This window comes from Talpa occidentalis, unplaced genomic scaffold (assembly GCF_014898055.3).
Source record: "Talpa occidentalis isolate TD23 unplaced genomic scaffold, MPIMG_talOcc4v2.1, whole genome shotgun sequence".
Lineage (NCBI taxonomy): Eukaryota > Metazoa > Chordata > Mammalia > Eulipotyphla > Talpidae > Talpa > Talpa occidentalis.
In genome coordinates, this window is record NW_026555331.1 from 75239726 (window position 1) to 75255247 (window position 15522).

General features: G+C 36.8%; 1 pseudogene; it reads right to left on the bottom strand.

Moving 5' to 3' along the window:
* Nucleotides 1–4046: 4046 nt before the first annotated feature.
* On the bottom strand, nt 4047–4149 carry LOC119251939 (U6atac minor spliceosomal RNA; annotated as a pseudogene).
* Nucleotides 4150–15522: the final 11373 nt, after the last annotated feature.

Consider the following 15522-nt stretch of genomic DNA (forward strand, 5'->3'; position numbering starts at 1 on the left):
CCCCAGTTATTTTGTGCCAAAAAAGAAAAAAAAGAAAAGAAAAGAAAAAAATATCTAGGAGTGGAATTATAGGATCATATAACAGATATATTTTTGATATTTTGTGACCCTCAATACTGTTATCTATAAGACTGGACCAGTCTGTCTTGCCACCAACAGAGTATGCAGTTCCTTTTTCTGCTCACTCTTGCCAACACTTGTTGATTTTGATCATTTTTATAGGGGACATTCTCACCAGTGTGACATGGTGTCACCTGGTTTTGATTTGCATTTCACTCATGGTAGGTCATGATTAGCATGTTTTCAGACGCCAGATGGCCACCTATATGTCTTCTTTGAAGAAGTGTCTATTTAGCAATTCTGCCCATTTTTTCAATAGGGCTCTTGGTTTTCCTTTTGTTGAATGTATGAATTCTTTTTTTTTTAAGATCTATTTATTTTTATACAAGAACTGGGGTACAGGCCGGATGCATGGGAGGGTGAGAAGATTCACCAGAGACAGAGCAGGGAACGGAACAGGCAGACTGACGAAACACACTGCTGAGGGGAACAGCGGGCGAGACAGGAGAGATCTGCTGTGCCATGTGGGATTCTCGCCTGCTGGCTGGAATTGAACCCGTGCCGCAGAGGCTGTGAACAGCTTCACAGTGCGGCACTCAACCACCTGCGCCACCACGGAGGTCCCAAATGTATGAATTATTTGTAGATCTTAATATCATGCTTTTGTCAGAGATATGAAGTGCAAATATTTTCTCTCAATCAGTGTGGTGTCTTTGTTTTACTGATAGTTTCTTTCACTACACATAAGCTTTTAATTTAATGTGTTCCCATTTGTTTATATTCTCTTTTACTTCTTTTACCCTCAGAGATGATTCTTAAAGACTTTACTGAAGCCTATTGTCATGGTGTCTTACCTATGTTTTCTATGTATTTTATGATTTCAGATCTTACATCTAAATCTTTATTCTATTTTCAGTTATTTTTTGTGTATGGTGTGAGATGCTAATTTAGTTTCTTTCCTTCTCTTGTGGCTGTCCAGTTTTACCAACACCATTTTGAAGAGGTTTTCATTGGTCTAGTGTATATTATTGATTCCTCTTTAAAAAATAACTGTCTACATTGATTTAGGTTTTATTCTGGGCTCTCAATTCTATTTCCTTGGTTTGTATGTCCATTTATGTACAGTATCATGCTTTTTTTAATTATTACAGCTTTATAGTAAAGTTTGAAGTCCAGAAGTGTTATGCTGCTAATCTTCCTCTTTTTTTTTTTTTTTTGCTATGCAGGTTCTGTTGTGCTTCCATATAAATTTCAGTAATGTTTGCTCTAGTTCTTTGAAGAATGCCATTGAAATTTTGATGGGATTGCACTGAATCTGTACATTGCTTTGGGTAGGATGGACATTTTGACAATGTTGATTCTTTCAATCTGTGAACAGGATGTATATTTCAGTTTATTCACATCTATTTTTTTTAATTGCCATTGAGGTGCCATTGTTTCATACCCTTGCCAGTGTTTCATACCTTGCCAGTATACCCCCAGTGCAGTCACAATAGCATTCCAACTGTTGAGGCCCACACAGACCTCCACCAAAGTCCCTTGTGCTCTCCCCACTATTATCATCCTTCCCACAACCCCTCTGAAAGCTGCAAGTCTAAGGTCAAATTTCACCAATATCTTACAGTTTTCCTTAGGTCTTTCATCTCCTTTCTTAGGTATTCCTAAGTATTTATTTTGTGTGTGTATGTGTGATTGTAAATGGAGTGGTTTTCTCAGTTTCCTCCTCTTGTAGCTCATTGTTTTCATATACAAAGACAAGTGATTTTTTTTTGTGTATTGATTTTATACATTGCCACTTTTCTGCACTGATTTATTGTTTCAGTTAGTTTTCCAGTGCAGTCATTAGTGTTCTCTATGTACATTATCATAATATCTGCAAGTAATGACAGCTTTACAAGTTCTCTCCTCATTTGAAATCCTTTTATCATTTTCCTGCCCAATTTTTCTAGATAGGACTTCCAATATATATTGAATAGTAGTGATTAGACAAACATGATTAGGACATGTTTGTCTTGTACCAGATCTTAGAGGAGTTTTCCACCATTGAGAATGATGTTAGCTGTGGGTTTATTGTGTATGGTTTTTGTTATGTTATCCCCAGGTTTTCAAGGATTTTCATGATAAATGGATGTTGAATCTAATCAAATGCTTTCTTGGCATTTATTTTATATGGATTCACTTTTTCTTTTTGTTTATGAAGTGAATCACATTAGTTGATTTTCAGATATTGAACCACATTTGTGACCCTGGTATACATTCTACTTGCGCATTGTGTATAATTCCTTTAAAGCATTGTTGGATTCGGGTCTCCTGGGTGGTGCAGCTGTTGAGCGCTGGGCTGTGAAGCTGCCTGCAGCCTCTGCAGTGCTGGTTCGATCCATGGCCACCGGCGAGGGTCCCACATGGCATGCAGACCTCTCCTGCCACACCTGCTTCTCCCCTCAGCAGTGTACTTTGTCAGTCTACATGTTCTGTTCCCTGCTCTGGTTCTGGTTAATTCTCTCACCCTCCCAAGCTTCTGACTGTACCCAGTGCTTGTATACATAAATAAATAAATCTTTAAAATATATATTGAAAAAAAAGAAAGCATTGTTGGATTACGTTTGCTAAGATTTTGTTGGGGATTTTTGTATCTTTATTCATTAGGGAAATTGATCTGTAGTTTTATTTTTGTGTATGTTGACTTGGTTTGGTTTTTGTGTTAGAGGAGACTTGACCTTATAAAAAGTATTTGGAAGTATTTCTGTTTTTTCCTCAATTATATGGAAGAGTTTGGGCAGGCTAGGTATTAGCTCATCTTTGAAGATTTGATAGAACTCATTTGTGAAGATGTCTGTTCCTGGAAATTTGGGGGATTCAGAGTAGAGAATTTTTATTATTGCTTCAATTTCCTTACTTTTGATTGGTTTGTTCAGGTTTTTTATTTCTTTCCTACATAGTGTCAGGTGATTGTATAATTCTAGGAATTTTGCCCATCTCCTCTAGGTTGTTGAACTTATTAGCACATAAATGTTCATAGTAGTCTCTTATCCTCTTCTGAATTTCTGCACTACCTGTTATAACTTCTCATCTTTCATTTCTGATCCTATTTACTTGTGTTTTCTACCTCATTTTCTTAGTGATGAAGGTTTGTTAACTCAGTAGTCTTCATTAACTCATTAACTCAGTAGTCATTCACTAGTCTGCTATTCAGTTCCCACATATTAGAGATTTTCCTTGCTTGCTTTATGTAGTTGATTTCTAATTTGATACCTGTATAGTCAGAAAAGATGCTTGGTATCATTCCAATTTTCATGAATTTTTTTGATGCTTGCTTGTGGCCTAATATGTGGTCAATCCTGGAGAATGTCCCATGTGTACTTTAGAAAAATATGTACTCAGCTTTGATGGTTGCAGTGTCCTATAAATGTCAATTATGTTCACATGGTCTACTTCCTTATTTACAGCAAGTATATTCCTACTTATTTTCTGTCTAGCTGATCTGTCAATTGGTAAGAATGGGGTGTTAAAGTCACTTGCCAAATACATTAGTAATTTCCTACTGTATCATGGCACTCCTTTGATGAATATGCTTTTATGAGTGTTATATGTTCCTGATCTATTGTTCTCTTAATCATTATATAGTGTTCATACCTTATTACATTTTTTAGCTGGAAGTCTATTTTACCTGATGTGAGAATGGTTATCCTTTCCTTCTTTTGGGTTCCATTTGCTTGTAGGATTGTTTTCCAAACCTTTATTTTCAGTCTGTGTTTGTCTTTGAAGCTCAATTTGCTGCCTGGAGATAGCAGAATGTTATATTCTTTTTCCTAATGCAACTAAATTACCTGTGTCTTTTAATTGATGAGTGTAGTCCATTTATAATTAGAGTGATGATTGATAAATGAAAGTCCATTTTTGTTATTTTTCCTATAATTTTGCAGTTCTTTTTATTTTCTTATTTAGTTTTTGTGTGTATTTATTTATTTGATTTAGATGTAAGAGTTAAAAACAATAAGTGACAATTTCTTTACTATGTGCATGTTACAGACTGAAGCCTCTCCCATCCTTGTCAATGGAATGCTAAATTTTTCTCCTTTCATACAACACTTGGCTGCCTTCAAATATTTTGAGTATGGTGTGCCATTTTCTACTTGCCCATAGGGCTTCCTCAGAGAAATTTTTGGTTAGCCTGATGGGAGTACCTTTTTAAATCACCTGCTTTATTTCCTTAGCCACTTTCAATATTCTTTTTGTGTGTGTGTGGACTTGAATACTTATTAGTTTCACAATTATGTGTCTTGGTGCAGTTCTTATTACATTTAGATAAACCAGGTGTCCTTTTAGGTGCAGGAAAATGTGCATTTAGTTCACTCCCCATGTGTCAGAAAGTTTCCTCTTCATTCCTTTGAATATTTTTTCTGTTCCCTTTTTCTCACTGCCTTTTTTTTGGGGCGGGGTATCTTATTATCTTCATGTTGCTTTTCCTAGTGAATTTAGATAGCTCTCAAAATATTTCTGTATTCTTTTCTATTTTTCTTTTTTTTTCCTCCTGGGTCCTTGTGCATTATTATCTTCAAAGTCATTGATTTGGCCCTCCATTTATTCTCATCTGCTTCCATAGATTTCTGCAGAACTTTTTTATCTTCTCTATTGATATTTTTATCTTATTTTCTTACCTAAATACTCAAATTCTATTTTCTGTTCATTAATTGTTGTTCTCATGACATCTGAATTTTTATATCTCTTTGATTTAGCTTTTCAGAGTTCTCATATCATTTTGTGTTGCCTTTTCTGCATTTTCTATAGTTTCTTGGAATCATTATCATTCCAAGATAATGATCAATCATTATCATTCCAGTCATTTTGAACTGTCTATCTGAAGGGAAGATAAAATATTCCATATCTTTCTGGTAGGATTCTGAAGAATTGTTCTCATCCATTGGTGTTATATTCCCTTGAAGCCTAAAGTTGCCATGTGTTATAGATATTTGTCTTCCCATTCAGCTCTTTTAGATCTTAGATGTTTGAACTACTTTCACCTTTCCAGCTGGTGGCAGTGGGGTTTTTAAATGATTTTGGATGTTTGACCTTTCCCAACTTCCATTTAGGTTTGAACCTAATTATGCAGATACTGCGTCAACAAGTCAACTTGGATGGGTTAAATCACTGTGTGAATAATATGGAGGGGAATAACAGGCTCATGTTTGTTTTCCCATTAATAACCCTCCCCTCTGGGTTTAGCCCTATGAATCCGTTGTCTCTGAATATACAGTGAGCCTCACAAGGTCAGTACCGGGAAATGGGAGATGGGGATTGATGCCCAGTGCACTCTCCTTGTTCCTTTCTGTGGGAAACTAGAGGGCTTGAAACCTCACAAATCCGCTGTACTTATTACCTTCAGTCAAGTGTATATGCATCTATACAGTTCATCTTTACCCTTTCCACAGCTCCCAGTCAAGTAGAAGTGCTGTGGAGTTTTGTATGGCAGCTTCCAGTGCTCTACCACAACCTGCAAGTATTTCTCTCCACCTACCAATGACTATTCAGTGAAGCATGAATCTCTTCTGTATTCCTTCTCATGCAGAATGCCTAGTCTCTCATTTCCAAGAAGTGTTCCAGTCTTGTGCCAAGCTACAGAAGTCTCTGCATGCAACACTCTATTAGTTGACCTAGCTGATCCTCTGAGGAACAAAGCATGGAATTTATGCTGATGCCATTTTTGATCACCTTCCTTCTTCTCTTTACTTTTTATTTCTTTTAATATCAAGACAATTCTCATCACTTAAAATTTTCAAGTAAAATTTAGAATTCTATTGGCAAGTACAAGAAGAAAAGATGAGACGTCTACTGATACTAAATTTACTTAAACTTAACAAAAGAACAGTTTTAATTCTCTAACACAATATGCACCCACAGAGCACAAAATTTTGTTTATGCAAATACATGTCTATCTTTTCTCAAGACTTCTTTTACATTCCTCATCAAAGTTGTAACACTTCATAAAGCACACATTTATTTAATATTATATTTATTATCAATATTCTAATATTTTATTGGATTTTTAAACAGTTGTTGGGCATCTAAATTGTTTTCACTCTTTGGTTAATACACACATGCACGCACACATACACACACACATTCTCTGAGGACATAGAGTGTTCAGATCTCTTGTGAATATGTTTTCATTTCTCTTGGAAATATACCTAGAATTGTAAATACTGGATCATATAGTTACTATATTTATATTGAGTAACTGCCAAACCATCTTTCACAACAGATAAAGCATTTTCATTCCCACCAGCAGCATAAGAGAGTTCTTGTTCCTCCATCCAACATTTATTATCTGATATTTTAATTTTAGTCAAAAGAACTGGGTATAAAGTGGTATCTCTTGGTTTTGAATTGATATATTTTTTAAAGATACATTTATTTAAACAAGAACTGGGGTACAGGCCAGAGGCGTGGGAGGGTGTGAGAGGGTTCACCAGAGACAGAGTGGGGAACAGAATAGGCAGACTGATGAAATACACTGCTGAGGGGAGCAGCGGGTGAGACAGAAGAGGTGTGCTCGCCATGTGGGACTCTCGCCAGCCAGGATCGAACCCACGCTGCAGAGGCTGCAGAGAGCTTCACAGCACTGCACTCAACTGCCTGCACCACCAGGGAAGGCACTGAATTGATTTTTTTTAAAGATTTATTTTATTTATTTATACAAGCACTGGGTATAGTCAGAAGCGCAGAAGGGCGAGAGAATTCACCAGAGCCAGAGCGGGGAGCAGAGCAGGCAGAAGGACCGAAGCACATTGCTGAGGGGAGCAGCGGTGGCAGGAGAGGTCTGTGCACCATGTGGGAACCTCCTCCGGGTGGCCGGGGAGCAGCAGGGGACTGAACCGGCACTGCAGAGGCTGCGGGCAGCTTCGCAACCCAGCACTCAACCGTTGTGCCACCGGGGAGGTCCCTGAATTGATATTTTTAATGATATCTTTGAACTAGCCATTGCTGCTGTAAATTAAATCTATAGTAACTGTATCTTCCTCTTGTGCCTCTATCAGACAATGTAGACCAATGCTTCCTGCACAATAAAGACTCAGCTGTCCCTCATCTAGATGGGAGAGTATGGGTAGTGCATTGTTTAAGAATATAGGTTCTGTGCCAGGCTACCTGTGGTCAAATCTCAACTCTGACAATCACCTCCTGGTAATAACCTTGGGAAATTTACATGTATTGGGTCACAGATGTCCTCCAGATCTTGGCAGTAATTGATGTGATTTATGCAAGAATAACACAAAAGAGGATTTTAGAGAGTGCACACACACTAAAGGAAATGATCTTATACCAAAACAATTGGCAAATTTTCATAAGAAAACTTAAGTTAAAATCATAGTTTGCGTATATATACATAATTTTAAAGATTCTCTACTTTAATAAATTGCTTTCAATTAGCAAATCAAATATTGCTATAATTTTATTGAATAGAAGTATTTCCATTTTTATATAATTATATAGTAATTTTTAATTCAATCTAATTGGCTTTTAATAAATAATTATGTATAAACAGTGATGCTCTGATAAATGTTTAATAACTGGCTCTGAAGAAAAAGCACATTTACATGGATATGGTTATATAAATAGATGTGAATGTTTTAAAAGATTTTTTTATTTATACATACAAGAACTGGAGTAGAGGCCAGACGTGCGTGGGGTGAGAGGATTCACCAGAGACAGAGTGGGGAAGAGAACAGGCAGACTGATTGAAATACACTGCTGAGAGGAGACAGTAGGTGAGACAGGAGAGGTCTGCTGCTTCATGTGCATTGCTCCCTGGTCAGCCTGGAATGCAACTCGTGCTGCAGAGGCTATGGACAGCAATATCACAGGCTGACTCTTATCCCCTTGAGCCACCAGGGAGGCCCTAAAATACTTTTTATTGAAAATCTTATACAGTAAATTGATTGTCACAGAATATTTCTGTTGATTTTGTCAAACTTTTGTATTTGTAGTCAACTTATGGTTGCAATTTAATTGTGAGATGAAAAATAGATTTGCAAACCAATTTGTTTCTCCCAGTAAATTCACTGTCATCAAATTGAGTTAATAGTTAAAGTCTTTCTTACCCTTAATCAAGACCAAGTCAAGGACACTAATCTATAGCATCCAGTGCTTCACCAAGGCCAGATTTCTACTGTTTGGGAGAGTCTACTGTCCATATATTTGTAGTTGGAATATATTTGTCTTTAAATTGTTTTTATAATAAAATGTGTTGCTGATTGATACAAAAGGACAGAGGCTGCTCAGTAAGAGACACTATTTAGATATACTAGTCAATTGTAGTATAGGCAATTACTAGAAAAATATTAACTTTTATTTATTATTTTTCTCTTCTCATCTTTGCATAGTAACTTTTGACTTCTCATGTCTACTATTTTTTTCAATGTGATTTTTCCAAAAGCTAATCTATTATAGCCTGTTTGTTTTATTTATCATTCCTCACCCAGATGGTATATATTTTAATATTTTTACTCTGTGCCCTATTCGTGACTGCTCAAATTTGTTTGGAAGACTAAGTATCCTCTTTGATAATTTAGAAATAAACAGAAATTCTCTAAATTTTTCTCCTGTTTTTGGCAGTAAGGAGCTCTGACTTCTTAGAGAAATTTCTTTATTTTAATAAAGTTAATAAATCTGCCTCTTTTTACTCATTTTCCATATTGGTCTGTAATTAAATATGAATTACAATTATCCCACAAATGAGATAAGCACCTTCCTGAATTTTTTGAATCCAGAATAAAAAAATAAAGATGACACTTACTGTGCTTTTATATTAGCTTACAGAGATCCAGCAAACCTAAGGAAAATGGATAGGCAGTTACTTGACAATTTCCAAATACAACAGCTCTGATATTTCTTTACTGTGTTTGAAAACAAAAGTGGGGTGGGGGGCACAAACTGTGCTAGTAATGGGTTATCTCTTTAGCACAGTCCAAACTCCAGGAATAAGCAGTGGCAGGAGACCACACTCTTTTTCCCCCCTTAATGCTCTAATCATTCCACCACTGTGGCCATCATGCATCAGAGATTTCCAGGTGGCAGAGGATTCCCAATGCCCTGTGGTCTTTCCTCACCTTCACATTGTGCTGAGTTAGAGACCTTAGAGGAATTTTATTAGCATCTTCTGTTATTACTTTCTGGGCAGCTGTTTCTTTTCAGACAAGGAGTCTGATTTACCTTACTTCCTGATAACTATATTCCCTGACATTTCTAGCATGTGGATGGCATTCCTAATGCTAATAGATGTTGATCTCTCTCTTTGCTCCATTCATCATTCAAATAAAAATCTGAGAGCTGAAGATATCATGTGTCTTATGTGTACTTTAGTATTCTTTTCTGAAAAGTCTGTCTTTACAATATATTAAAAGAGGGAAACAGCAAAAGTACTCAAAAAATTTATTGAAAACAATTTTAAAAAGTAGTGACCTTGATGCAAATTTGACCTATTTCATAATAAGCTAAGGAAAGTTTCATTGTAATCTTTACCTTTGATTCTTTATAGAAAAATGAAATATTCTATGTGAATTTCATAATAGTAATTGAGTAAAAACATTCATCTCTAACTTTTTAGGGAGAGGTCAAACATAAGGAGGTCAAACATAAGAAGGAAGATGAAAGAGTAATTTATATTCAAATCAGATACACAGATTAAATTAAAAAGGGGCCTGATTTCCATATCTAGTTTTAGGATTTTTATAAAATGATCTTCTTTCTCTTCTATTTTTCTCTTTCTTCTCTGTCTCTCTCCCTCCCCCTTCCACTTTTCTCTCTTTCTCATTACCCTCTCTCTATCTCTATGTTTCTCTCTGTCTATGTCTATCTTTATTATTTCTCTCTATCTTGTTCCACATAGGAAGAAATGATTCTTTGGTCCAAGCAAACTCATTTTTATGCATGCAGTTCAACTTTACAAGTCTTCAAGCATCCCTCACATAGCATCTCCTCTTAAACCTTAATGTTTTAGTCTGCTATAGATGCTGAAATTACCACAAATATAATGTTTTAAAATACAAAGGAACCTTAATTCTGGAGGTCAGAATTCTACAATGTGTGCTATGGAGCTAAAATCAAGGGCTATATTCTTTCTGGAGGCTGTAAGCAAGAATTCATTGCTTGATTTTTCTATCTTCTTTAAGTGTTTTGCCTCCATCCCTTACCTCGTGCCTACATCACTAAAACCTTTACTTCTATCCCTCTTCTCTGACTCTCCTGCCTCAGAAGTGGCTAAGGAAAATCTTGCGATATTCTATAAGAACAAAAGCCTCAAAACAACACCATTTCCATAATGTTATAGGATGTGATTAGCAACAACAGCAACAACAACAAAAAGACATATCTGACTGGTCAGATATAACAATCTGTGATTTCCTTATACCAAAAAAAAAAAAGTTTAACTACAAAATATTACCCATTCATGTGGTGCTGACTCCAGGATAGAGGAAGTAAACATACCATAACTCTTGACAAATGCATGAAGCAGCTATTTGAAGATTCTGAAAAGTAAATACAATTTGCATATTAAGAAAAAAAACACATTTTGATAAAATGACACTGGCTGTGAGTTTCTAATTTCTTCCCTTTTAAAATCATCTTGCCTGGCACAGCAGAACTCTCCTATCTCTTTATTAAAATAAAGAAATTTCTCTAGGAAGTCAGGGCCTCTGTATACAGCTGAATTATTACTTTATTTAAGGATACTAACTAACTTTCTTTGACTGTGATAATACAGTTATGATCATCTATTTAAATTATACTTTCTTGGGCCTCCCTAGTGGTGCAGCGGTTGAGCGCTGGGTTGCAAAGCTGCCCGCAGCCTCTGCAGCGCCGGTTCGAACCCCAGCCACCGGGTGAGGGTCCCACATGGCAAGCAGACCTCTCCTGCCGCCCGCTGCTCCCCTCAGCAGTGTACTTCGTCATCCTGCCTGCTCTGCTCTCTACTCTGACTCCGGTGAATTCTCTCACCCTCCCATGCTTCTGACTGTACCCAGTGCTTGTATAAATAAATAAATAAATCTTTAATAAATAAATAAATAAATAAATAAATACTTTCTTTCAGTTGTTTATGTGCTAGAAGTAGTTGTAAATTCAGAAGCCTTGATTTTCAATCTGTCTCGCCCGCTGCTCCCCTCAGCAGTGTATTTCGTCAGTCTGCCTGCTCTATTCCCTGCTCTGTCTCTGGTGAATCCTCTCACCCTCCTGCACATCTGGCCTGTACCCAAGTTCTTGTATAAATAAATAAATCTTTTAAAAAATCATTTTGCCTAAAATAAAAAAACTGCCATAACCCAGAAATATATAGCAGGTGGTGATGGAAAAAGTTCAACAGAAATCCTCCCTTACAGGTCCAAGAAGAGTAAATGAGACTTGTAAGTGTCATAAAGCACAGAGGAAATCTCTCCTTTGTATCTTTTCTTTCCCACCAGTTACCAGACAATGTCATGATGCATGTTAGCAGCAAAGATAACGGCAGTAGTGTCTCTAAAGGAGTCACTCTGAAGGAGAATTCACTCTGGCCAAAGGAACTGTATTCAAAGAACATGAGAAAATTCCTATTTTTTTTTTCTCTGTTCTTTTACTTCTTATTTCCAATACAGAGAGAGTCATGAGATTTGTGGAGCAGAACAATGAAAATAAATCTCTGACTTTCTGATTAAAATAGTGGGAAAGGGAGAGGGAAAACTATTTTGGTGTGGCATGTTCTGTAGATGTCTATTCTGCCAGTCTCATCTAGTTCCTCATTTAAGGTTATTCTTATTCACTCTATGTCTTATTGATCTGTGCATAGCTATAAATGAGGTGTTAAAAGCCCTTACTATAAATGGCTATAAGTTTTTCTCTTTAATTACAGATAATTATCTATATCTTAATTCTCCATTACTAGAGACATGTATCTAGAGACATGTATCTATGTGTTTTATCTTATTATTGTATTAGATCCTTAGTCATTATATTATATCTATCTCTGTTCCTTACTGTGTCTTTAGATTGGAAATATATATATATTTTTTAAGATTTATTTATTTATACAAGAACTGGGGTACAAGCCAGATGTGCGGGAGGGTGAGAGAATTCACCTCCAGCTTCGCAACCCAGCGTTCCACTGCTGTGCCACCGGGGAGGCCCTGGAAATATATTGATGTAAGTATAGCTGATACTTAATATGATGTTTTTTTGATTACCATTTGCTTGTAGGATTGCCTTCCAGCCTTTACTTTAAGCCTGTGCCTAAGTAGTAGGATGAATTTCCTGTAAACAGCAAAGGGTTGGATTTGTTCTTTGATCCATTCAGCTACTTTATACCTTTTAATTGGAAAGCTCAAGCCATTGACATGTAAGGTAATTTTTGAAATATTTGTTTTCATTGCCATTTTGTCATTTGGCTTTGTTTGTTTGTGTTTATAGTTTGTCTTTTTTCTTTTAACTTTCTTTATGTTTTGTTTGGACTTCTTTCCCATAATATTCTTGTTTTGAGGTTATATTTTCTTTCCTCCATACTGTATAATTATGGTGCCTGTTACTTTTAGATGAGTTTTGTTGTTATTTAATAATGGTCCCTTAGTATTTTCTTGAAGGCTGCTTTGGTGATGATATATTCGTTAACTTTTGATCATTTTTCTATAAAGCTCCTTATCACTCCTTCAATCCTGAATGATAGTGTAGTTTTAGTCTAGATAAAATGTTCTAGGTTGGAAATTATTTTCACTGAGGGCTTTAAATATTGCCTGCCATTTTCTTCTTGGCTGCAAGATTTCCACTGAAAAAATCCATGGATAATCTAATATGTATTCCAATGTATGTAATTTCATGCTCTGGAAGCTATTGATATCTTTTTCTTGTTGCTAGTTTTTTTTTTTTTTTTAAGATTTATTTTTATTTATTTATACAAGCATTGGGTACAGTCAGAAACGCGGGAGGGTGAGAGAATTCACCAGAGCCAGAGAGGGGAGCAGAGCAGGCAGAAGGACTGAAGTACACTGCTGAGGGGAGCAGTGGGCGGCAGGAGAGGTCTGCGCGCCATGTGGGACTCTTCTTCAGTGGCCGGGGAGCAGCCGGGGATGGAACCGGTGCTGCAGAGGCTGTAAGCAGCTTCGCAACCCAGTGCTCAACTGCTGCGCCACTGGGGAGGCCCTTGTTGCTAGTTTTTTAATGCTTTTGTTAAATATGTCTTGGGTATATCAATTTGGAGACAGATTATACATATGAGTATATACTCTTTGATCTCTTGGACCAGAATTTTTGATTCTGTTAGCATGCCCAAAGATTGCACACTCTAAATAGTTTCTGTCATCTACTATATAAAGACAGACCATACTCTTAGCATACAAGAACTTCGAAAGAAAAGAGCTTTAATAGAATTAATGTGTGATACAGAGAAGAGAAGAAAGTATAATAGTTTCCAATAGGACACTCAAAGTTGTTCATCCCTTCATGGGTAAATGTCTAGCCAAACACGATGGCCCAAACTAGGGCCACTGAGGCCCAAAATATTGCTTCCAATCTAAGGTCCCTTCTGGTGGAGAGCTGCAGGAAAGGGACAGAGGGAGCCAAGCAAGTCAGGAAGTAAAGAAAATAATAAAAGTACAAATCAAGTTAAAGAATGCCATTGTCAGCCTCCCTTGCCCATGTTTCTTCCAGGTGTCTTCTTCCATGTCCACCAAGTCCCTGGGGCAAGTCCAAACCTGAGATACAAGTATGGCTTCTTTTCACATGTCTCTGCTCCATGTGCCTCCTCCAAGTCTTCTCTCCAAGTTTTTTTCAGATTTCCCTCACTGTTCAGCTCCACCCTTCATTATGTGGGACAGGAATATGGAACTTTCCCTTTTTCGATTACACTGTTATAGTTCCTTTTTTGATTAGGAGATTCTCTTCTATTATTTAAGTAAAATTTCTATGCCTTCTCTCATCTCCTCTGAGATCCCATAAGATAACAGAACATTGTTTGTCTTCAAATTGTCTCAAAGTTCTCTTTCACAGTTTTTATTTTTATTTTTATTTTTTGCTTTTTTTAGTATGCTTTCCACCACAATGCATTCACACTCACTGATTCTATTAGCTACTTTTATTCATCCGCTATGGAGGCCCTCCGCTGTATTTTGTTTAGTTCAGTTATATTACTCTTTAAGTCCATTATTTCTATATGAAACATTCTCATGGTATTTCTAGACTTGTTATATTCTCTATTTTGTTTATCCATTTATTTATATTTTATTTTGACAAACATAGCTATGACTATAACTTTCAACTCCTAATCACACAGGTTTGGCAGTGTTGCTAAATTTAACTTCTCTTGTTTTTTGTTGTTTCTGTTGTTGTTTGTTTTAGTTCCATCATTTTTGATGTGTTCCTTTATTTCTTCCTTTTCAGTGATTATGGGTTGAGATAGTTTTCTTTCCTTATCTTGGTGGTTTGAACTTACACTATGATAACAAAATACCGGATTATAATACTCAGATTTTTTTTTTTCCTCTAGGATCATTGGGTTTCTATTTTCTTCATAGGACAATTCCCCTGTACCTGTTTGGGTGACTAGTGCAACCATCACAGGGAGAACAGTCTCACTGAACATTTGAACAGATGGATAAAGAAATCTTGGAGCCTCACAGTTACTTTTTCTTGCTTAGAGTGATACTACCATTTTATCCCACGCTTCTCAGCACAGGTGCCAGCACTTTCATGTGTGCATGTCTGTGATCTCTTGGCCCAAGTGTCCAGTCATAGGCATACCTGCATTTTGACCCCAGGTATTCATGCTAGCAGAGGGAGGGTGTAGAAAAGCCTGTAATTTCATTTACACTAAAAATAGTATTCTAGCTCTGGCAGTGGTTAAGTTATAGGAGGTGGGGCATCAGGAAGTTGGTACTAGTGAATACTAACTCACTAGTGTTCAACTTTCCTAAGGTGTTGTGGCATTGGGTAAATGTGACCTATAATGACCCCTCCACTAGGCAAATTTCTCTATGATATCATCCTGAATAATTTCAGCTTGCATCAATCTGTAAACTGTGGTTCAACTCTGGTATGATCAGTAGTTTATGTTTTCTTAGAGGTGTGGGCAGGAGCTCCTGGTTTGCAGAGATACCTGCTACAATATTGGTTATGATTACAGGTTACGGAGGAGTGTATGTTCTTCAAGAATTGCAAATGGACTGCCACCCCCATTCCCCTCTATATTCTCTCTAAGTAATTGTAGTACAGTGAAGGTCTTATGGTTTGGAAAGAGTCCCTGCAGGATTTTTTTCTCTCCCCTTTTAAGTATAGATTCTTGCCTTAAGGCGCTTACTCCTTTTGCCAAGACCCAGGTGCATTAAACTCTGGTTAATGGCAGTATGCACTGTGTGTAGTTGTTATCTAAGCACTGGCCCCAGGCAGCCATGAGGCAGGTGTTTTGAATTAACACAGCCCCAATCTATAGAAAAGAGCTTCTTTTGTATG